General features: G+C 39.4%; 1 protein-coding gene and 1 pseudogene across 1 annotated transcript in view; both read left to right on the top strand.

Moving 5' to 3' along the window:
* Positions 1-501: 501 nt before the first annotated feature.
* On the top strand, positions 502-9960 carry LOC145486910 (polycystin-1-like protein 2; annotated as a pseudogene).
* The window catches only part of LOC145486721 (uncharacterized), a 48897-nt gene continuing 27047 nt past the window's right edge, over positions 2623-24472 (top strand). Inside the window, exon 1 of the mRNA XM_081465435.1 lies at positions 2623-2860. The gene's annotated coding sequence lies outside the window, so the exon portion shown is untranslated. The remainder of the gene's footprint in view (positions 2861-24472) is intronic.

Genomic DNA, 24472 nt, shown 5'->3' with positions numbered 1-24472 from the left:
ACTGAGGTGTGAACTCTATCAACAGTCTCAACCTAGTAAATCTAAAACTGATCAGTAACCTAGACATGGGCCGTTTGGACGACCGTTACAAAAGCTATCCTGTATTCGAGACGAGCGTCTCCACGTACACGTGACGTCCAAAGAACATGCCAGCACGAGGCATTGCCAGACGTCCTTCGAGATAGTCTTGTTTTGGCCACAGCAGACTTGCAGCCTACACTGCAAGCCTTCCATGAATTCAAAAGCCACGTAAATAAGATGGTAAGCAACATAGACGTACTAGAGAAACACCTCCAAAGAAAAATTCAAGAAAAAAATTCAAACGCTCCATTGTTAAGACATTCCAAACGGCTCTTTTCAGGGCTTCCACAAAAACAAAACTCTTGGTCTTCGTTCGCTTTCATTCGTGTCCTTGTTTTGTTGATGGAAAATTGTGAAAGGAGATAATATCCTTATAGTAGATTTCCACGATACACATTTAACCGACTTCTAGCCAACAGAAAACCCTAGGCTACTCAAATCATTTCAGTCTAAGTCCTTTTTAGCAAGGCAAATGTCAGAGAAAGTAGCTTACAAGCCTTGAAACCTAAAAGGAAAGGCGCGCCGCTGTCCGGACTGATTACCACCGGACACACACTTTTAACGTTATTAATGCCGGACAGCTGATGAAAGTTTTTGTCCTTTTTGCAGATGCTATCAATCCCATTCAATCCTTACACCTGGTACAGTGCTAAGCAAAGAGTCAACTCTGATGTCTTAGCTCTGGACTTAAAAGATAACACACGCAAGCTGATCAAAGTATCAAATCTCTCAAACAACGTTATCATCGTTGCACATTACAAAACCAGACGGTCTCCTTCGAAAATGGGCAGTATTTCACCCAAAATGATTATCTGCGTTTTCATGTAATTGATGTTGAGTACGAAAATACCCTGATAATGCTGGAAATCACGCCTACTGAGGCAAATACAAATCTGTTTGTGTACTTGCGATATGGTCAGCGGCCAACCACCCAAGAGCATGACCTCTATGCCACTGTCTCGAAGAGCGAAAAGTGTGTTTGGTCACCAGGTGCGCATGGCAGAAAGGATGGCAAAACTAAATGTTCCCAGCTAACGAGTCCAATAGAAACTCTTGCCGAGCGACCAGGGAAGTGCTTTCTTGGAGTGCAAGGCTATAACAGAAGTGGAACAAACTCTCACAAGAGGGAGAAAAGATCATGTTTCAGAAATAGACGACAAAAGCGTTCATGTGTCGAGGTCAAGGACCCCCTCCCACTACCCCTCAGGACGAAAATGTGCCTGTGGTGCCAGTACATGATTCTAAATCGGATCAAAACTATACTCTGAGGGTAGCCCTTGGGAGCTGTGTCTTCTGGTCAAAGGAGAGGGAAAAGTGGATAGCAGAGGGCTGTCGGGTAAGTGGTATAAACGTTCTTCAGTCAGGTCTCATTTTTCATTTCTGATATGAAAGAGTAATCCGCGCCAACTGTCCAGTGCGTTTAATAATTTTCGTAATTTGACGTAGGCTGTAGCACTCTAGTGCTTGCTTACGACAAATTTTCCTTCTATGAACCAATCCGAAATGAAGTAATTATTTCAAGCCTGTGGTGAAATTCTTTTTATGATGAAATTTTTAACAGACTGGCAGAGAAAAAAATAATTTTGATAGGACGTTTTACAAGCAACTTGATCAGCTTTTGCTAGTCTACGTACTACAAATGATAATGTGGAGAATTTTAAATGATTTAATTTAATTTCGTTTTCTTTTTCCGTTTATTTTTTACCAGGTTTTATCAGCAACATACAACGGATTTATTAATTGCTCCTGTAATCATCTGACTTCATTTGGAGGATCTCTTTTGATTAAACCAAATCCCATTGATTTTGACAAGGTCTCAGTGGAGTTCAAGAATCTCCAAGAAACTGGAAACGTTGCAGTTATTGTGACGATCTCTGTAGTTCTCCTGCGTTATATTGTCGTGCTGCTTATCGTCAGAAAAGCGGATAAAAAAGACGCCAGAAATGTAAGCATTGATGAGAACAATTTCTTTCAATAGAGTGTATAATTACAGTCAAGGCTGTAGTCTTCCTTATGGCCCTACATATGAACTAAGTTACAACATGACTTATTACAGGAAGTTTAACCATATCGATTTATAAGAATTAATGTTGGGTTCAACTATAAAATCCGCTGTTTTGAACATTCTACAAACTTGCCGGGTTCTACCCTGGAATCCAACAATTTCAGTTCAACAATTTTGGAATTCATACAAATGCAGCTTGTGAAAAAAGGGTGTTTTTGTCCTGCCGAAACGCCCGTACATATTTCTCATAAGAAAACCCGTCCATGCGGCCACCATGTTAATACGGCCAACGATTACGTTCTGAAATCCCAACTTACAACCAACTAAATACGCATTTGCTTTTTTTGTTTTTTTTTTTTTTGTTTAGTTAAACAAAAGAAAAAATATTGAGCGATTCTCTTGTTTATTCAAATGCCTGTAACATGTCATTGACCTCTGTCGTTAACAAATCAAACACAATTTCCTTCACAAAGATGTCACTTAAAATAGATCCCATTAATGCTGTGAAATTTTCATGGTCCGTTGGTGACCGTTTTAAGGTTACAGTATACCTTCGGGTCGGCAATTTTCTTCAAATTTGGATTTTTGGGTCAAAATAGAGGTCGAAGAATAATCTCTAATTTCTGAAAAAAAAATTTGAAAAAGGCTAAATATTGGCGGAGAAATGGCGGTTTTACGTTTTCACCGGAAGTAAAAGTTTACCTCTTGATTGACAGCCCTATGGCGCGTATGCAATCAACCGAGACGATTTTCGCGGGAATTACCTATATGGATGTCACGAATTGACTACTCAGTTGATCAGCATTGTTGATCTGACTACCCAGCATTTTTGATATTAGGCGTGTCTCTATTAAGTTATAAGTAAACATAGACCACGTTTAAACCATGGACCGGTTCGAAAAAGCGAAAACAGCGAAGAACGAATGAAAATACATCAATGAGTGAAGAAGCGAAAGTTCGCCACGCGGATGAAGCTATAGTTATCGTATAAGGCGGGCAAATATTCGTGGTAAGAGAAAAGAAAGGTTCTGTAAAAATTTCGGAACTTGACAGCAATAACAGGGATGCTGACAGAGACTCTTCTGATGAGTCCGATATCGACGAATCGTCGGACTCATTGAGACCATTTGAAATATTATCCATGCACAGTTGCCAGTTGCTCTCCGTGCTGTCTTTTGTTTGTTTCCTTCGCTCAGCCACCCTAGCGTTCGTATCCTTTTTAGTCTTCCCCATTTTGCCAGACCAGCTTCAAGAAAAACCGAGCTACAGAAAAATTATCTCTCTGCCTTCGGTTCCTTGAGCGCATTGCGAAACACAAGAGTTTTTTAGAGATTCGCGCGTAAATTTCACCAGGAGGTTAACGGTAGTAAACTTTCCTTGCACTGATTGGCTTAGTTATCTGAGAACCCAGTTGAAGGCGTTTGTGGGCGGAGCTTGTTTGCGAAGCAGAAAATTTTTCTTAGCGCTGTTTTCTCGAATAAATTTTTTCACTTGAAGCAAACACTTTAAAGAGTTATAACTCAAAGGGAATTTGTTCAATTGCTCTTAAATTTGGACAGTGGCTAGTTTAACATATAAACTACAAAAGCATGTCTGGGAATTGTTAATTTCGAAATACTTTTTCTTCGAGAGCGATTTTTGTACGATCCCTCCACATTTTTTTAATCCTATTTCGAAAATGTTTTGTAACTTTTTACTGCAATTGAATATGCCAAAACGCAGACACAGTTTTTAAGCGCTTTGGGCCCTGAAACCGAGGAAAAAATTAAATTGGCGAAAAACGAAATACGCTTTGACTTGTAGCTTTCGAAAGGTGATTCGGGCGCTCGCATTTAGTGGCCGTGAAAAATTCGACAATTCATTTTCTTTCAAAATTCTTGGTATAGTTTGATAGCCAGCTCCATAAGCTTTAATTTGATATAGGGGTTTAGGTATCTACAGCTTAAACTGCACGCGCTACATCGCTTGCGCGCGAGACACCCCTGAAGGTATACTGTAACCTTAACGGGGTTCCAGTTTATTCGTTATTATCATGATCTTAGCTTACTTCGGGTCTAGTATCTCACAGTACATTAATAAATGAAATCCACTTTGATTCCTAGACTAGTCTGCCAGTGCATCTACCCTCCACGGCAAACTGCCCACACATCTATCAGATAATCATTTCCGCGGGCGTGTGGAGAAATTCAGGTACAACAGCTAAGGTTGCCACGGAGATATACGGTAGTGAAGGAAGCAGCGGAATTGTTCAGCTCAACTTAGACGAGCCTGGCGTGGATAATTTTCTCTTTACTCGTGGAAACACAGATGTGCTTGTTCTTAATCTTAGTCAGTCTCTTGGCGCGATTCAGGCATTGCGAATTGGTCATGACAACTCTGGTGAGAGAGCCCTTCCTGGTTTCTAGAAGAAATCGTTGTCATTGACGAACAGGTGAATCACGCTTGGGCATTTACCAGCAGCCAGTGGCTTGCTCTGGAGCGAGAAGACGGTCGAATTGAGCGAATCATTGAACAGGCGCCAAATGAGGACACTTTTAGACACGAGATGCTGAAGCGTTGGTGGAGAGGTCTGACTGAAACCCATCTTTGGGTTTCAGTTCTAGCGAAGCCGAGGAGAAGCCGCTTTACAAGAGTACAGCGAACGTCGTGCTACCTGTCACTGCTGCTTACAGCCATGTTTGCTAACGCGATGTTCTATAAGTTGGAAGGTAAATCTGAGCAAGTCCTACAAGTAGGACCCCTGAAATTCTCGTGGGCCCAAATCATTATCACTTTTAAAAGTGCACTTATCGTTGCACCCATAAACATTGTGACGGTATTCCTTTTTCAGAAAGGAGCAAGTGAGACTCTGTGTTGTCGTAAAGCAAAGTGGCTTACCTACATGGCCTGGTTCTTCTTGTTTAGTTCTTGTGTTGTTTCTGCTTCGTTTACCATGTTCTACAACTTGATTTGGGGAAAGAGCACCAGCGAGCAGTGGCTGACGTCAGTGCTTGTATCACTGGGGAAGGATGTGACAATTATAGAGCCTGCTAAAGTGTTATTCATAGCGATATTCCTCGCCGCCATTGTCAAATGGAAAAAGAGTAGATCTGAAGGACGCCAAAGCCACGAAGCAGCTAAAAGTAGCCCCTCACAACAGCGACTGTGGAAAATGAAGCTATCTGAAGTGGAAGACATGAGGAAACAACAGCTAAAGAAAAAGAACTTGTCGATTATTAATTCGAGCTTGTCGTTTACGTCCTGTTCATCTTCATGGTGATGGTCTTGTGTTATGGCAACCGGAATAGTTACCAATATCACATGACAAAGTCCATCCGGGATGGGTTACCAAACTTTGAAAAGGTAAGTACTGTCAACAATGAAGCAAGTCTGGTTTAACTCCAAACTGAGTTTTCATGTGGATTCGTTTGGTTTTTCATTTGTTGAGCTTTTCAGTTCAACATATTTTACAAAACGAGCAGTACGAACAGTAGGCATGATGTTTAAAACCAAAGCGAAATGTTCTTCAATTAATTCAACTAAGTTAGAGTGGTTTTTAATTGAATGTCGAAAAGTAAATTGGTTTTGTCGTATCATGCGCCATTTTGTCATACACAAGCAATCGAGACTCGCTCGCATACGTTTTCCCGCGCGTCGCGTTAGCTTCATGTATTTACTTCGATTATCGATTGGTTCGTTGGTCTGTGTCCTTTGTGACTGGCTTAAGTGATTACTTTAGTTTTGGTTTTACGATATTCCATTGGAAACCGGTCTATGCTGTTAGAGAGGTTTTCAATTGAGCATTGAAAAGTAACTGGCTATTTGGATTAATGCGGAATTAATAGTGATATTTTTATTCTGGAATAAGGTCAGTCGAACGCACCCTGAGAATGAGTCCAACCTATTTTAGTGCTTAGAACGTGGCGTCACAAGACATGCGGAATGGAAGTGATTTCGGCTGGGTCCATAACCTTGGGGGAAGAAAGGAGCAAGTGAAATATTACCCCAGTATGGACCTCGTGTTAGTTCAATAACATTCGTATACCGTAAATCCTCAAATCAGCGCCCAGGGCGCTTATTTCAAATTTAGGAGAAGACGGGGCGCGCTTATTCGAGGGGGGGGGGAGGGGGGGAGGGGGGGCGGATGGGGGCGCTGATTTAATTTTTCCCAAATCGTGGCCTGCATAATCATTTTTTTTAATACATCATCTGCGCGTAAACAACAACATAAGCTGTTTATTGACATAAAAAGCTGATGCTAAAGTTTAAATCGCGGCACCGTTAGTACTTAACGTGTTCAACGTGTTCACTTAACGTGTTCACAAACTGAAACAATGTACAAATCTAAGCTCTGCATGACGAAAACTATACATCCTTTGTTGTCTCATTACTCGGCCACAAAATGCGGGGGAGGGGAGGGGGGCGATTATTCGAGGGGTGCGCTTATTTTAAATTTCGGCCGATAGGAGGGGCGCTTATTGGAAGGGGGCGCTTATTCGAGGGGTGGGAGGGGGGGCATTAATTCGAGGATTTACGGTATTCACGGGTCCATTTTGTTTTACTCATTCTCTTTTCTCTATGATAGGTTAACGATAAGGAGAAGTTCTGGAGCTTGTTAAATGACGCTTTTATCCCAGGTGTGTTTGCTGGCCGACGGTACAATGGCCAACAAGAGAATCAAACAGTGTACATTGGAGACAAGCACTCAATCCTTGTTGTGATGGCTCGAGCCCGGCAACTAAGAGTTAACCGAGTAAGTTTTAGTCTCAAAGCACAATGTTTTGCAATGGCAATAATCGCCACTTTAATTATGTCCGTAAGAAATTGCATACAGAGGCTCAGATAATGGCTAATCCATGGCGGTCTTAAAGGAGTTACGTCTCGGCTTGTGCATCTTGACAAGTTTTGCCTAAATATTTTAAGTGCGTCCTTTGTAATCCGTTTTAATCTTTTTCATCCTTTACCATCCTTGTTCCTTTACTGTTTATTATTAACTCTTTGGTGTTTCTCTACTTTAATAAGCTACTAGTATCCGGTTTCTTTCAATTTAAAGGTAATTTTACATGTGGCCAAAACTACTTTAAATACCGTGATTGAGCTACTTCAGTCACTATTCTGTGAGCTGACGACAGATAAACAATAGCCTCCATTTGGCGCGGAAATACCCTCGGATATTTGTCCTTGGACATTATCTGTTCCGAGAAGCGAACGGTTCTCCGAGAGTGTAGTTTGAGGAACACTGTGAGCTTTGAGGAATAGATAATGTCCAGGGGCAAATATCGGAGAATATTTTCGGGCCAAATGAAAGCTATTGTGTTTATTATCCTTCAAATATTTTTCGCAACACGCGCGGATTTGAAAATTGGAGAATATCACTCGGATATTCCCCAGTTTTTACTGGGACGAGTATTCAGCGCGTTTAGACCAGTCGCGCGCGAGTCAAAATACGTGATGGATTATAAATATATCTTATTAGATGTTTTGGTGGGTAGTGTCGCTACGGGCTCGTCAAAATACAAACAACGAGTAAAAATATTAAGCGATACTACACACCAAAACATCTAATAATAGAACTATTATTGAATTCGGTCTGTCGCGTTTACTATTGCTTTAACTAAAATTGTCCAAAAGCAAATATACTTGTTCCTTCAACATGTTGTTGGACCCTTGAAGTGTGAGAAAAGCAGTCTATGAGTTACATCTACTTGGAAATTTGTCAAAGTAGATTAATTCTGATTGTAGCATTAGCTAGTATGTTCTGATTAACCTCTTTGCAATAGAACAGAGCCTTCTTTAAGGCATGAACAGCTATTTTCTAATAATGGTTTTGTAAACATTTCAGCATCCTGTAAAGTTGACTATATGACGAGAATATTTCCGGTGTGCTACGACGGATACGGGCTAGAAAATGAAGATAGAACCCCCTATAGTAAACCAACCTGGAAGCCCACCGACAACTCTTCGAGTCACGAGGAGCTACTTCGACTTGGCCCGAAGCCCTGGCGATACCAGAATCCGGGGGAGAGTGAAACTGTGCCCAAGTGGGGACAATTCTCACTTTACCCTGGTGGAGGATTCTTGGCTAACTTAGGATACGAGAACGCAACAGGTGTTAGCATTATTAAGAATTTAAAAACTAATGACTGGCTGGACAGACAAAGCAGAGCTGTTATTGTGGAATTCTCAGCCTTCAACCCGTCAGTAAATGTTTTAGCTATTGCAACGTATTTCTACGAAGTTGGGGCGTCAGGACACACGGCAACGTTCAAGAGAATCGATGTTCTCTCTTTGCCCTACACTCAGACCGCCGCTAAACAGTTGTATATGATCTGTGTTCTTTTATTTATCATCTTCGTGCTGTGGTACCTTGGACGAGAGGGTAGTGTGAGTGAGAACTTTATTAAAGTGTCAAAAAAACCTTATAGCCTGGGAATAAAAACACCATACTAATTAGGGGACACTGCTACAAAACTATACTAATACTAATATTAATACAATAAAAAAATAAATGACTTGAAGGGCATTATGTGCAGCATACGATGCAGCCCTTACAGCCGGTGTCCATTAAGCGAGTTATATCCCTTTTGCGAATTTAGTTTGTAAAAGCCTGCAGTGTCTTGGTTGATCTGTCAGCCATAGACAGTTTGCCCCATAATTTGGGTCCTACATCACGCAAAGAGTGCTTCCCATAAGTAACAGTGTTGTATCTAGGAGTAGAAAAATCTGATTGTCTCAGGTTGTATGCAGAAATATGCTCGTTAATAAGTTACAAGCTTTGCAAGCGAGGTTTCCGGTATTTTAAATCCTTCTGGAGCTGGATAGAACGGTATCAAGTGTTTTCCTCCGTGCTAGCTATTATTATGTATGTGGTACAATCGGAAAAAGTGTCTTTGGTCATCAGAAAATTACAAGAAAACGTGGATGGTCATGTGAGTTTCCAAGAAGCTCTGGTTTGGCACGAAGTAGGTAATGTCGTTCTTGGTTTGTTTCCATTTCTGTGAAACTCTTGCGCCTGATAAGATTCAATAGACACGTTGCTGTGTTTTCCATAACATTGAAGAACAGTGCGAGACATCTCGCATCTTTCAGTGTTATTTTCTTAATTCTTTTCATTGCCTTCTTGCACTTTGGTATTCTGATTTTCGGAGCTGGATTTGAGCGCTATTCATCGTTTCTAAAAGCTAGTTTCTTCCAAGTACAGTTGACTCTGGGTCGAGTGAAAGCAAGGCCGGTCAATCAGTTAGAGCTCACCAACAAAATGTTCGGAAGAGTTTTCGCAGCCATGATTCTGCTGAGTACTACCGTTTTGGCGATGAACTTCATCGTCATACTGAACGACGCACTTGCAGAAGCAAAGAACACTGTAAAGGAAAGCCCACTTTACGACCCAAGCGTGGACGAATGCAGCTGGAAGAAAACAAACCAACGCCATCAATTTTATGATAAGATAAGCAATAGTTTACGCCAACGGAAACTCGAGGAAACGTTAGCTCGGTCTAGGAAAACAGAACATGAAACTCCCGAAGTTAAATCCAGGAACAGTAGAGCAATTAACTTTGATGTAATCAGCCAGCAAATTGAAGCCTCCAGGAAATAAAAGATCGAAGCATCAGGAAATGCGAAGCAAAACAACTCGAGAAAAAAGTCCTTCTTTGATCAAATCAGTAATACTATTGTATATCTGAGGCGTGCAAGGAATGAGCATCGCTGCCATCTTAATAAGAAGGAAAAGAAAGTACGTTTCTCAACTGAGAAGATTACAGGCGACCAAGAAAGATCTGTTCCAGCGCTTGGCCAGTATACTCCAAGAATATTCCAGGGAGGCCGAGCAGGAAGAGAAATTTGAGTTGATCATGGATGAGATGGGTGTTCAGAACTCAGTTCGGATCCCATAGTAAATGTTACAGCAACTTCGAATGAGTCATTCAATCGAACTCTTAAACCGTGAATAACGAGCGACCAGTTAGCATTCCCGACATCGTTGAGTGAATGAAAAAAAAATCGAACTGAGACCATATTAAAACTTTCATTGTACATATTGTAACCGACTGAAAACAAAGAATGATTTCCTTTAAGTAACAAACAAAATATGCTTTGTAAAAAAAATTTGATTTGGATTTCCACTAGTTCGTCCAGAGTATGTATTCTAACTTGTCCACTGTACTCCAGGAATTGTTCGACCTCATTAAGCTTTTAGTAGGATCTTTGCAGACATAACCACATTTGTAAATAATTAAATTGATCCTGGTACGGACTGAAAAAATGTAAAAACTTGACCAAATAATTGTGTAATTTCCAATCATGACAGCATTGTAGCTAACGACTACGTTGCTATTGACAACTGCCCTGTATTTCCAGCCTTATGGTTATTTTGAGCAAACGATACTTTTTAATTTTTCGCTTATTAGCTTAACTTATGTATAAATATTGAGTACAAATAAAATTGTTGTTGTACTTAATTAAGCCACATTCTGTTACGAACTACGATTTTGGCCAGTGGGCCGCCAAAGCAGCCTTACTCGCATTTTTTATTATCTTCCAAAGAAACATCTGAGCAACGCAAGTGTGAACATTTTTTGTTTATTTGGAATCTTTCATTCACTTTTTGTTTTCTATTTAATCGATTATTTCTTTGCTTTGCCAACTTTGGCCTTTTTGTTTTGTTTTTCGTTCTACTGGAAGATTATAAGGCGATTTTACGTTACAACACGAGGTGACAACCGAGATAGTGTCCCTTAAACACGCAAAAAAAATTCGGTTGATGTTCAGCCATCTTAACCAACCCACATTTGACTTCAAAGGGAATGTTGTTGTATTCCATGTTGTTGTTGTTGTTGTTGTTGTTGTTGTTATTTGCCACTGACCGAACTAGTGTGCTTCAGGAAATTTTGTTGACATTTCCCTTGACGACAAATAATTTTTTCAGGATCTTCTGAAAACAACGAAGCCTCCTAAGGATTATGCGCTGAACGTTTCTGAACTGTGATTTACATCACATTCATTTATCCGAGTGAATTGATTTTTATACGAACTCGCGCGATTGGATGATTCAACGCGTTTTTCGTTTGGCGTACTTAATGAACTCTCGTTTATGCTAAACTAGGACATCTTTATGGCCATTTTCCGCGGCTAACATGAACACGGAACGCGCACAATTAGTAACACCATCAATATCGGCGCCATGTTGTTCGAGAAGTCTCACAATATTAGCATAACCATTTTGCGCGGCGTAATGTACAGGTGTCATTCCACCGTGATTATTTTCCAACTCATCAAACCCTCTGTCTCTTATGACTCGTGTCTTCGAATTTAAGCAGCTACGGTTCTGAAGTAGAACAGAACGTTCTCAGTCCTGCCTGTAGCCGCAGCGTGATGAATTGGAAATCGGTTTTTCCAGTCTTTAATATGAATATCTGCCTGTAGTTCCTGAAACAGCAGCTTGAATACCACGCGCGAGTTACATCGCGCCGCATGATACACACCATGTTGGCCGTCGTCGTTAATATCATGAATACGAGCTCCCCTCCTCGCCAGAAACTCGAGAACCTCTCGCGTGTTACCTCGGCAAGCGTGGAGAAACGGCGTTTGACCGGAGAAGTCCCTCGCAGAAAGATCCACTCCATTGGACAACAGAAACTTTATGAAACAAAACAAAACCACAGACCGCGTTCGTACTGAACAAGAACGAAAACTGACAAAACTTAATAAAGACTTATCAACGCAATAAAGACAGAAAACGACCGAAAACTGACGATAACTGGGTCAGGAATATTTCTTCCCGTCACTTAGATAAAACCGAGACTCACGTACTGTCCTACGGACTAAAACACTCAGTGACGCCTAAACGGATACCGACCGAGTCTATTGTATCTAGTGTTGAGGCGGTTCTGTCTCGTCAGCGAGACTTATCAGAATCTGCCAAGGATAACATCAGAAGCAGAATTGCTTCCACGGTACAATCAGCCTCTATACCTGACAATAACTTGACAAAAGACGAACAACAAGCACTGAAACGACTGAAAAACGATAACAACATTGTCATACTATCAGCCGACAAAGGACGTGTCACTGTTGTTATGAACAAGACTGACTGCTGTGACAAAATGGACACACTTGTTAACGACAAACAAACTTACGAAGAACTTAAACGCGACCCGACGCCAGCACTTCAACGTAAACTTAACGGCAAAATACTTACGCTTAAAAAGACTGACGCTATTGACACTCAACGCTACTATCGACTGAGGTGCTCAGTACCTCGACCACCGAAGCTTTACGGACTACCGAAACTGCACAAACCTGGTATCCCGATGCGACCTATAGTGTCATTCTGTGGGTCCCCTACGTATCAACTGTCTAAGTACTTGACGACCATACTGCAACCCCTTACTGACAAATCAAGACGCAAACTACAATCTACGGAGAACTTTATTGACGCTATTAAGACAGTACAGATACCTGACGACTACAAATTTGTGTCTTTTGATGTGAAATCACTGTTCACCAGTATTCCACTTCAATTGGCATTACAGTGTACCGAGACCGCTATACAACAATCTACTGTTAAACTACCGTTACCGACAGAAGACATCATGGACTTACTGAACCTTTGCCTTACATCGACTTACTTTCAGTACAACGGTAAACACTACAAACAGTTGCATGGAACAGCAATGGGGTCGCCTGGTTCTGTTGTTGTCGCAGAAATTGTAATGCAACACGTGGAGGAACGCGCCCTTGCAACTTGCCGACAAACGATACCGCCTTGGTTACGCTACGTTGACGACACCTTTACCGCCGTTCTTAAAGAAGAAATTGACGATTTTCACGACTACCTAAACGAACAGAACGCCGACATCCAGTTTACTAAAGAGATCGAAGAAAATGGAAAACTTCCTTTTCTAGACTGTTTGGTAAGCCGCGACGACAACGAACTACGAACGACAGTGTACAGAAAACCGACGCATACCGACAGATTACTTGACGAATCATCCTACAACCCGACTTCACACAAAGCCACGACTTTAAAGACTTTGACGAGACGAGCGCAACTAGTTTGTGACACACCGGACCTGAGCTTACGTGACGAAAACAGATACCTTGAACGCGTTTTTCACAAAAACAACTACAACGCTGACTTTATTAGACGAAACATTTACCGACCTACTGAAGCTGACGCTACGAACAGGAACCCTACACCTGTTACGAATTGCGGTCGTTTCGCCAACGAGTCGTTTCGCCAACGACTCGTTCGCCAACATCTTAGGTCGATTCGCCAACGTCTTAAGTCGTTTCGCCAACGTCCTACCGGTCAATTCACCAACGTCATATATCCAGTACTAACGAAAAAAAAAAAAAGCTGCTTATTGATGTTTGGAATGCAATCCTGATCCTTGGGTGATCCTTGGGTCAAGAAATTTTAAGTCACTGCCAGTTTCGCTTGACTGACTGTAGATCAATTTGCATGTTTCGGATAGTTTCACAAGCCGGCTCGTGGGTGCTACATCGCGGTAATTTTCACGGTGAAAATTGACTGTTGAATACCAAAGTCCGATGGCTTCCAAAAGTTTGATGGCTTCCAATTCGCGGATAATGCATTACGATGTAAATTAACATTATATCTTTTCCTTCTTCAAAAGCAAACAGAGTTTGTTTTCATTTTCCAGCCTTATAATCGAGTTAGAAATAAAATGGAACGTCAAGTAAATAACAACAGCAATTTAATTACAGTATATAGTATATTTACAAGCACAAAAATCCTATGAAACCTATTTACAAAACCTGATTAAAACCTATATTTATCCGAAACCAATTAATTTATCCTATTTACAGAGAAGTTCTAGTTCGCACGAGCTGGTCCGTTAAGGTGAGAACAAGTCTTGAGTAGCTGGGCGGCAGTCTTTTCGTTGTTCTCGTACTTTTCCCAGCTTGCAAATAGCTTAGCCTGGATATTCCTAGTGACACTACGTTGAATTCGTTTAAGTTTATTGTCTGATACAAGCCTGATTGTCACGGCTGTAAGTTTTGCCTCCCTATCAAGCAAATCGATTAATAAATACAACGGCAAACCGCATTGTTCCCCCGCTCGGCGATTGAGTGCGTTATGCCAACCTTCAAGATCATTATTGATCCGGATCGGCTTGGTTTTGTCAATACTGTCGTCGTAAATAATGAGGTGCTCTTGCATGGAAAATAACTCTAGGTAAGGGAATGAAATAAATGACAACACACACAAGTGAAGGTAAACTTTTATTTAGACGTTGGCGAATTGACTGGTAGGACGTTGGCGAAGCGACTTAGGACGTTGGCGAATCGACCTAAGACGTTGGCGAACGAGACGTTGGCGAAACGACTCGTTGGCGAAACGACCGGATACCCCTGTTACTACAGTGTCTATACCTTACATTAAGGGCACTTCTGAGACCATCTCACGGATCCTACAGCCCTACAACATTCGTGTAGCCCACAAACCTACAACGACGTTACGACACTTACTGACCAACGTGAAAGACAGAGACGAACCTAACGACAGACAGGGAGCAGTTTACAAGATCAAATGCTCCGACTGCCAGGCTTCCTACATTGGTGAGACTGGCAGAAACCTTAACACGAGACTGACTGAACACAAACGAGCCACGAGAAATGGTGATGCCAACAATCACATTGCTGTACATCATCAACTGACAAACCACAGCATTGACTGGGACTCTGCTCAGTGCTTAACCTACAGTACAAACTATTTTCAACGACTGACTCTGGAAAGCTGATACACTAACCTAGAACAAGCGCCTCTTAACAGATGTCAACAACTACCGGCGCCTTACAAACGACTTATCCATGACAGAAACGAAACCGACAAACGGACTTCTAACAGACCGACTTAACAATGCACGGACAAAAAACCGACCTATTTGACTAACAATAGACGGATCGAAACCCACCAATGGCTAATGACAAACTTTACACGAGTCGTCCAGCCAATACCATCATGGCTATACTGACCAATCACGTTCAACGGACCAGACTTATAACATCATCGACTGACAGACACCATTCACTTGACTCTGAAGATGACTTCCGCTCAGGTTGTCGAAACGTCAGTCACCAACAACACTTCTTTTCAGAACTACACTCACCTGGACGATCACACTATACGAACTACTGATACTCCTGGGTTCAAACCATTTACTGTGAATAAAAGATATGATAGTAAAGGCGGTGGAAAATTTCCTTTTTATTCCTACCGATCACTGAAGATACCATCGAACCTCCCGCTGGGGGTAACCCTGCGATGGAGTGACATCCCATCCAGAGGGGAGTAGAAATACCCCTAGTCGCTTCATGCAGTAGAAACCAGGATAGGTTCCGGCCTAATGAGCCACTAGGTTCGTATTTAGACTTTGCAACTAAAAACTAATCTTGATCCATCGAAGGAGAAATTCTGAAAAATGCTTCAAACCTTTATGAGCTACATAAGTATGATACGAAAACAAACCATGCCACTGTGGATTCATCTCGTTATAGAGATAATACAGTCTCAAAAAGCTGAAAGATTGAATATTCACGCCATGAAATGTCTCCCTCCGTCTTGTAAATATATTTTTTAGCAATGAAATGACATAAAAGGGGAAATATTTGTTGGTTCTTTGTACACTCAATACGAGACAATCTTATCACTTTTGTCTCCTCTCGCGTGGCGCGTGACACAAGGCACCTAATCGATAGCTTGGTTTACACCGCTAGGTTACAAAAATAACGTTACGTTCAAACAAAATGGCAACTTTTATTTTAAAGCTATGAGAACGTACTTCTTCGACCCTTCACACGGAAGGCGATACGGAAAATTTTAAAGGAATCCAAACGTCACCCGTAAAATATCGCAGCGCCAGAAATTGCACGAAAACTGCACAGATTGAATGGTTATCTAACGAAAATATATCGCACAATTCAATCATAGGCGATGCAAATAAGTCAAGCAATGGACTAGGGCCTATACAGCCGCAATAACGTTTCATTTTATCCCATCTGCAACACAATTTGCACAGAAGTTTCGCCTTCAATGATTTTAACTACGGAAACAAAAAGGGTGCTTATTCGTTTTAAACAAATTCACTTTCCACTACAATCGTGAGTTTTTCAATGCATATCACACTTCTTGCTACGAACTGTTTCTTTACATTTCCAGTCATTCTTTTACGTTATTTTGTGGTCTTATGTTTCAGCGTCGGAGTTCTGCAAAAAACAACCTTTCACGCAATGATTTCAAGCAGAAAAAAAAATACTGATGTGATATAATCCATATCCAACAACAACCCACCATGCTCTTACTAAATCTTTCGACTTTTCTTTACAATAACTGTCTAATTTCTCGCGCGCTGATTGGCTCATTTTTATCATCAATAAGAGTGCAGACGGGTAAAATTTTAATCTATGCAAGCTTTCAACCGTTCAACTTTCAGCTGTCGAACTGTCAACTTTTTAACCAATGGCATTTTATTGACTTTTTTATGTTGCTAATCAAAAAGCGAGAAAAGCTATCGACAATGTCTGCGTCATTTTGAATAAAATTCACTTATCTTTGTTTACGGCAAGACTACGGCGTCTTTTCCTTCATTTGTTCCCTGCATATGACCATTTTGGGGTCTTGTTATCGTAAAAACCAAATTGACCTCAGTTTTTTATGCGTCTGTCCTCTTATTGATAATAAATTGCGTTATAACATTGTCAAAATTTACTGCCGAACCACTCGCCTACGGCTTGTTAAGTGTTAGTACTCAGCGCTGATGAAAAGCCCGAAAATAATTTTTACACCAGGTTATACACTGACATTTCTTTTTTCAAAATGTCAGAATCTTAGGCGTTTCGGTGTTTTACCGGGTAGCGAATTTGGCGATTGAAAAAGTGTGCATAAATAAGAATTTTGAAAAAGCGAATTTTAGTGATTTTAAGCGGCTCGTCGTGACCTTGAAAATTAACCCTCAGAAGTATAATTGACTTATAAACCCCTCAACAATAAGTTTCCAGGCTCAAACTAGAGTGTCATTGTAATGCGAATTGAACAGAGTGAAGTTTATGATAAGGTATGAGTCACTAAAGTTTGCGTGTTTTTGACCAGATGTGGGACCGTCACGAATTTTTGATTTTTTGGCGGGTTTAAAAACTATTTCACGAAAAAAACCCAACCACGTTTCTAGGCTTACCATAGGCTGGGAGGAATATGAAAAATTTCGATTTTTCATCATGTGCAACATATCTACGATATGGCTCGGTCTTAGTGGACATTCCCTCTTAATTTGCCGACACCTATTTACTCTCCTGGGTGGCGGGAGGCACCGTGACCAAGAACACAGCACAGCGGCCCCAGCCGTTGTGCTAGAACCCAGACCCTTCGGTCTGGGTTCGAGCCCTGGCTCTGGGTTTGAGCCAGGGCTCGAACCCACACCCCTCAATTGAAAGTCCACTAACCATGCGGTCACTCTGTCTTCATACAAGTTGAGCCAGCGACGATTATTACAAAGTGCGACAGCACACCATTTTTTGATTTATTTGAATGCCCTGGTTCTAAATCCAAAAAGGTTTTAATTCTCGACTCTAAAGAATGAAAATGAAAGAAAATAGTTATGAGGTTACAAAAACGTTTATATGAAATTTTTAACATAACATGATAATTAGGAACAGCACAAATAGGAAAGAATAATCCCTACGATACAAACGCGTTCCTTTAAGTCTAATTTATGGAATAATTTCAAAATGTTCAATGTTAAAGCTGTACACCTGGTTCAAGCCATTGTCTCGAATTTTCCTGGGAAGATTATTCCATCTTCCTTTGCATCAGGATAAATGAAGTTTGAGACATACCTGTTCTAGTGCTTGACAGGTAAATTAACTTTCTGTTTTCTCAAACGGTCCTTTCAACGAATTTCTGACTTGTTTTATAAGTAATAATGAATTTATTGTGAATTGACTGAAAAACGACTCATGTTTTGAAAACAAAACATTTAAGCACGTTCGCGCTAATTGTTTCTCCGCATCTTTACTGCGCACGCAAATTCACACGCCACGTCACTCATGAGAGCGCGCGCTAAGTAATAAAATAAACAATGATAGGGCAGACGGCCATTGCTATAGCTTTGCCTACATTTAACGATCTTGGAAGCTCGGTGACCCCTACTTTTCTTTCCAGAAAAAGCTTTTATTTACAATTATCTCCACATTGTCCAAAAATGAAAAAAAAACTCAATGTGGGAAATTAAAAAAACTTCAAGATTTCTGTCTACGGGACATCGAATTCTGCTATCTTGCGGCCGCAAGGCGCGTGAAACTATGGTCGCTAAATGCGAACTTGTTCTTTCAGGAACCTCACCAGCTGACTAAATTCAATTAATACATGTAGGTCCACTTAGACAATATTTGGCCGAGAACATTTCACTTCAAAGATTTAATTGGAATATTTTGGGGTTTATAGACACTGTGGCCTTATTCGCCAACGAGACCCGATTTTTTTTTTCAGACTTAGGTTGTTCTTCAGAGCACGTTCTCTCCAAAACGAAGTCGGTGAACCCCCATTTTTTTTACATTTCTGACATAACTAACTCATCATCTCACAGTCGCAAAAGTCTCAGAGAAAAAATCAATCTTGGAAAATTTTCGTGCGAACGTCCTTAAACACTACGATAAATATGAAAATGAAAATGGTTGTTCAAACAATAATTTAGAAATTACGTCCCTACAGAAAATTGACTTGTTTTGTGCTAACTCTTGACGATGTACGCCTCGCAAATATGCCCTGCTGGGAAAATTGACTTGTTTGGAATACCCTGGACAGTTATAATATTAGCATTTTAAAAATGTCATATAAGAATACTGTTTTACGTGAATTAATTTGACGTTGTTTAGTTTAGAACAATACTGAATAAATAATAGTCTCATAACAATACTGTAAAGCCCAAAATTAAGGCAGGCTCTGGTATAAGCTGTAAAACATCTGAATTTCCTTCAGTTCCAGGCTTCAACTACATAACTTCAAACAATATCTTTTCTGCTAAAGTGGATCTACAGTTAGGCTTTTTTGCTTGTTAGGTTTAAACAAGGATAATATAATTAATTATTCATCACGCAGGTGTGCGTATTCAAATTAAAGAAACCGTCTCTCGTCCACTTTCGTCCAACCAGAAAGGAGTTTATCCTGCAACAGAACTTCACAGGTTGAGACTGTAGCGTTTGCTGCCAGAAAAAAAAAGCAGAACAAAACAGGTAAAGTGAGCCTAAGTTATCAAATACTCTATTTTCTGCTATACGAAATGTATGGTTGAAGTTTTCATATATAATATATCTAGCAGTTTCTTACTAGTCCTGGCTTACTTTTCAGTGTTTACCACGAGAGGAAGTCGCAGTTTGCAAAAGCAAGACAAACCCCTCTGGTAAGCCCTTCCATGTATTGCATGACTGTAAAATGTTTTTGGTGAAATAGGCAATCTTGATTATTTTCGATTCAGAGTTATATGTGTTTCCAGTGATACTATTTCATATTAATTGATTGTTACCTAAGTATTCAGACTTAATTCTTGAAAATAATGGAATTTCCTCTTTGCAAAAGGCACGAAAAGTTGTTCAAAACTAATTCGGTTTTAATGCTTAAGGCATCAAAAGCCTTTCAACAATTTATCTGTAGTGTATGAGTTAATAGAATGTGAAAATAAGTCCTCATTCCCAAGTATTAGCCAGGTGTATGTGCAAGGTATACGGATCCTATTCTGTGTCCTTGTTATTTGTTGTCTGATAACGGTTATTAAATACGACCGTTGAACTGGCAAACATCAGTGGCAAAGAAAACGTACCGGATAGCATGATGAATGAAATGCTTTTATTCGCGAAAAAAAAGCTGTCAATAACCACGCATCTTCAACTACAGGAAGAGCAATTAGTTCAAGCCAATTTCTCTCGTATTTTCCTGGGAAGTTTATTCCATCTTCTTCTGCTTCAGCGTGTATAACTGAATGAAGTTTGGTGCATACAGTCTTACGTTCTTGGCAAGATAATGTTTCCCTTATTATCTCACAGGCCCTTTCTACACATTGCTGACACACAACATTCATGTATTCCCTACTGAAACTTTAACAAAGACTAATTTTTTGAGGCAACATTCAAAAACTACGATAAGTTTGAAAATGAAAATGGATGTTAAAACATTAAACATTTAAGAAATTACGTCTGAGAGAATTGTCTTGTTTGGGCTAATCTTTGACCATTTATAATAATAGAATTTTAGAATATTGTTTGGCTTGGTTAATTTGACGGTTTGACCGTTTAAAACAGTAGTGAGTAAATAATAGCCTCATAAAAATACAGTTTAGTCCTGTTTAGTTCTTGGACCAATTTGTGAGCAAAGAACTTTAAAGATGAACAAGAACTAAACTTTTTTATTCAATCACTATGCTGCTAAAGAGGATTGCTACCGTTAGGCTCTCTTCCTTCTTAGGTTCAACAAGTAAAACATCATTAATTATTAATCACGTTGGCCGATGCGTATTTTAATTAAACAAACTGTGTGTTGTCTACTTTTGATCCTCACAGAAAGGGAAGTTATCGTGCAGCAGGAATCTTTAGTTTGAGACCGAAGAGTTCCCTTCCGAGAAAAAATACAACAAAACAGGTAAAATGGACCCAAATTATCAAATAATCAACTCTCTTTCATTAAAAATGTATCGCGGATGTTTTAACATCTTGTTCATCATTTCAGTCTAGTCGGTTTACCACAAGAGGAAGACACAGTTTGCACACAGAAGGCAAAGCCTTTTGGTAAGTTTTTCTTAAGTAGTACTTTTTTAACATTAGGTATTACGTAATTCTAATATTTTTTTGATGAAAAAGTCATCGTGTTTCCAGTGGCAGTGTTTCCATTGTTGCCTAAGTATTCAGACATTACGCTTGAAAATTATGAATTTTCCTCTTTGCAGAAGGCATCGTCAAAATTTGTTCAGAATGAGTTCGATTTTAACACTCACTTTTTTGATAACATTTGCGCAATTCACCTATAGCCTATTGGTTATATTATATGATATTCTCTCAGATATATAGTCCGAAGCATTGGTCAGGTTTATGTGCAAGCATTACAGATTTTTTTTTCGTCCTTTGATGTATAGTACCATGTTGTCTGAGAACGTACGACCAGAAAGATTAAGCCACATACATTTCATAAATGGATTAGGAAAGATTGGAAAAGGTATTGGAGTTAGTCGCGGTTTTTTTTTTTTTTTTTTTTTATGTCGGGTGGGCCAACTCCGATAAATAGGACATATACAAAGTGTAAAATGTTTGCTTTTTTATATATTACTTAGATTTGGCTAATTTTCTTTCGTTATTTTCGAAATTATTCTTTTAAAAAAATTAATAGATTCCGAATTCATGACGGACATTCATAGCAATGAAAAGTCCATACTTCTCAATAAAGTGGAAAGAAAAAAACGTAATATAAAATCTTAGACAGAATTTTAATCCGCCATGCCTTGAATTCTCCCTTTTTTTGTCGATTATATTAACGGCCTGGATTTTTCGCATCATAGCGCTGGCCCTGTCGAAGGGGCGTCTTGTGAATTTTTTAAAACAGTTTTCCTTAGGAATCCATTTCAAACCTTCATTACTTAATAGAAGACATGAAGAGCAGGCGGAATAGGAGGATAATGGTGTGGAAATGAAATGTATATTACCATGTCTGATAAAACTTTTTCCTTTCAAACGTTCTGAAACCTTTCTGGAAATAATTATTCGCGAGCCGAGGGTTTGATATACATTAAGGCATTATGCAGGTTAATTCTGAAGTTCACCTTAAATATGTACGCGGATGGTCTGCCAAAATTTTTAAAATTCCAGCTTTAGGTCGTTTAGCGTACGAAAATGTGCGTGAATCTTGGATGATACCGAATGCAAAAAATCTTTGCGACTGTCCGACTTGAAGAGCACATTAACCTTGCGTTCAAGACTATACATTATATATACTATAAAGTCCCTGAAGAAAATTGACTTGTTTTGTGCTAACTCTTGACGCTGTACGCCTCGCAAATATGCCCTGCTGGGAAAATTGACTTGTTTGGAATAACTTTGACAGTTATAATATTAGCATTTTAAAACTGTCATATAAGAATACTGTTTTACGTGAATTAATTTGACGTTTTTTAGTTGAGAACAATAGTGAATAAATAATAGTCTCATAACAATACAGTAAAGCCCAAAATTAAGGCAGGCTCTGGTAAAAGCTGTAAAACATCTGAACAACTGCATAACTTCAAACAATCTCTTTTCTGCTAAAGTGGATCTACAGTTAGGCTTTTTCGCTTGTTAGGTTTAAACAAGGAAGATATCATTAATTATTCATCACGCAGGTGTGCGTATTCAAATTAAAGAAACCGTCTCTCGTCCACTTTCATCCAACCAGAAAGGAGTTTATCCTGCAGCAGAACTTCACAGGTTGAGACTGAAGCGTTTGCTCCCAGAAAAAGAAAACAACAACAAAACAGGTAAAATGACCCTAAATTATCAAATACTTGATTTTTTGCTATACGAAATGTATGGTTGATGTGTTAATATATGATTTATGTAGACGTTTCTTACTAGTCCTAGCTTACTTTTCAGTGCTTACCACGAGAGGAAGTCGCAGTTTGCAAAAGCAAGACAAACCCTTCTGGTAAGTCCTTCCATGTATTGCGTAATTGTCAAATGTTTTTGGTGAAAAAAGTAATCTTGATTATATTCGAGTCAGAGTTATATATAATGTTTCCAGTGATACTATTTCATATTAATTGATTGTTGCCTCAGTATTCAGACTTAATGCTTGAAAATAATGGAATTTCCTCCGTGCAGAAGGCACTAAAAGTTGTTCAAATCTACCTAGGTTTTAATGCTTAAGACATCAAAAGCCTTTCAACAATTTATCTCTAGTGTATGGGTCAATAGAATGTAAAAATAAGCCCTCACTCCCAAGTATTAGCCAGGTGTATGTGCAAGGTATACGGATCCTTTTCTGTGTCCTTGTTATTTATTGTCTGATAACGGTTATTAAATACGACCGTTGAACTGGCAAAAATCAGTGTTAAAGAAATGCCGAAGAAATCGTAACGGATAGCCAGTGATGAATGAAATGCTTTTATTCGCGAAAGAAAGCTGTAAATAACCACCCACCTTCAACTACATGAAGAGCAGTTAATTCAGGCCAATTTCCCTCATATTTTCCTCCGAAGTTTATTCCATCTTCTTCTGCTTCAGCGTGTATAACTGAATGAAGAGTGGAGCATACATTCTTACGTTCTTGGCAAGATAATGGTTCCCTATTATCTCAGGGGCCCTTTCTACACATTGCTGACACAAAGCATTCATGTATTGCCTAGACTTTAACAAAGACTAATTTTTTGAGGCAACATTCAAAACCTACGATAAGTTTGAAAACGAAAATTGATGTTAAAACATTAAACATTTTAGAAATTAGGTCTGAGAGAATTGTCTTGTTTGGGCTAATCTTTGACAGTTTATAATAATAGAATTTTAGAATATTGTTTGGCGGGGTTAATTTGACGGTTTGACAGTTTAAAACAGTAGTGAGTAAATAATAGCCTCATAAAAATACAGTTAAGCCCAGACTTGAGAAAGGCGCGGGGACAAAGTGTAAAACACTAATTTCCGTTTAGTTCTTGGATCAATTTGTAAGCACAGAAATTTTAAGACGAACAAGAACTAAATTTCTTTAGTCGATCACTATGCTGCTAAAGAGGATTGCTACCGTTAGGCTCTCTTCCTTCTTAGGTTCAAAAATCAAGCAAAATATCATTAATTATTAATCACTTTAGCCGGTGCGTATTTTAATTTTAAAACAAACTGTGTGTTGGCTTCTTTGATCCTCACAGAAAGGGAAGTCATCGTGCAGCAGGAATCTTTAGTTTGGGACCGAAAAGTTTGCTTCCGAGAAAAAATACAACAAAACAGGTAAAATGGACCCAAATTACCAAATAATTAATTTTCTTTCCTTAAGAATGTATCGTAGATGTTTTAACCTCTTGTTTATCATTTCAGTATAGTCGGTTTACCACAAGAGGAAAACACAGTTTGCACATGGAAGACAAAGCCTTCTGGTAAGTTATTCTTAATTAGCCTTTTTTTTAACATTAGGCATTACATAATTCTAATATTTTTTTGATGAAAAAGTCATCGTGTTTAAAGCGGTAGTGTTCCCATTGTTGCCTAAGTATTCAGACATTACGCTTGAAAATTATGAATTTTCCTCTTTGCAGAAGGTATCGTGAAAATTTGTTCAAAATGAGTTCAGTTTTAACGCTCACGTTTTTAATAACATTTGCGCAATTCACCTATAGCCTATTGGTTACATTATATGATATTCTCTCAGATATATAGTCCGAAGCA

Source organism: Orbicella franksi, chromosome 5 (genome assembly GCF_964199315.1).
Source record: "Orbicella franksi chromosome 5, jaOrbFran1.1, whole genome shotgun sequence".
Taxonomy (NCBI): Eukaryota; Metazoa; Cnidaria; class Anthozoa; order Scleractinia; family Merulinidae; genus Orbicella; species Orbicella franksi.
Note: the sequence above shows the minus strand (reverse complement) of the source record. Positions and strands in the feature narration are given on the sequence as shown.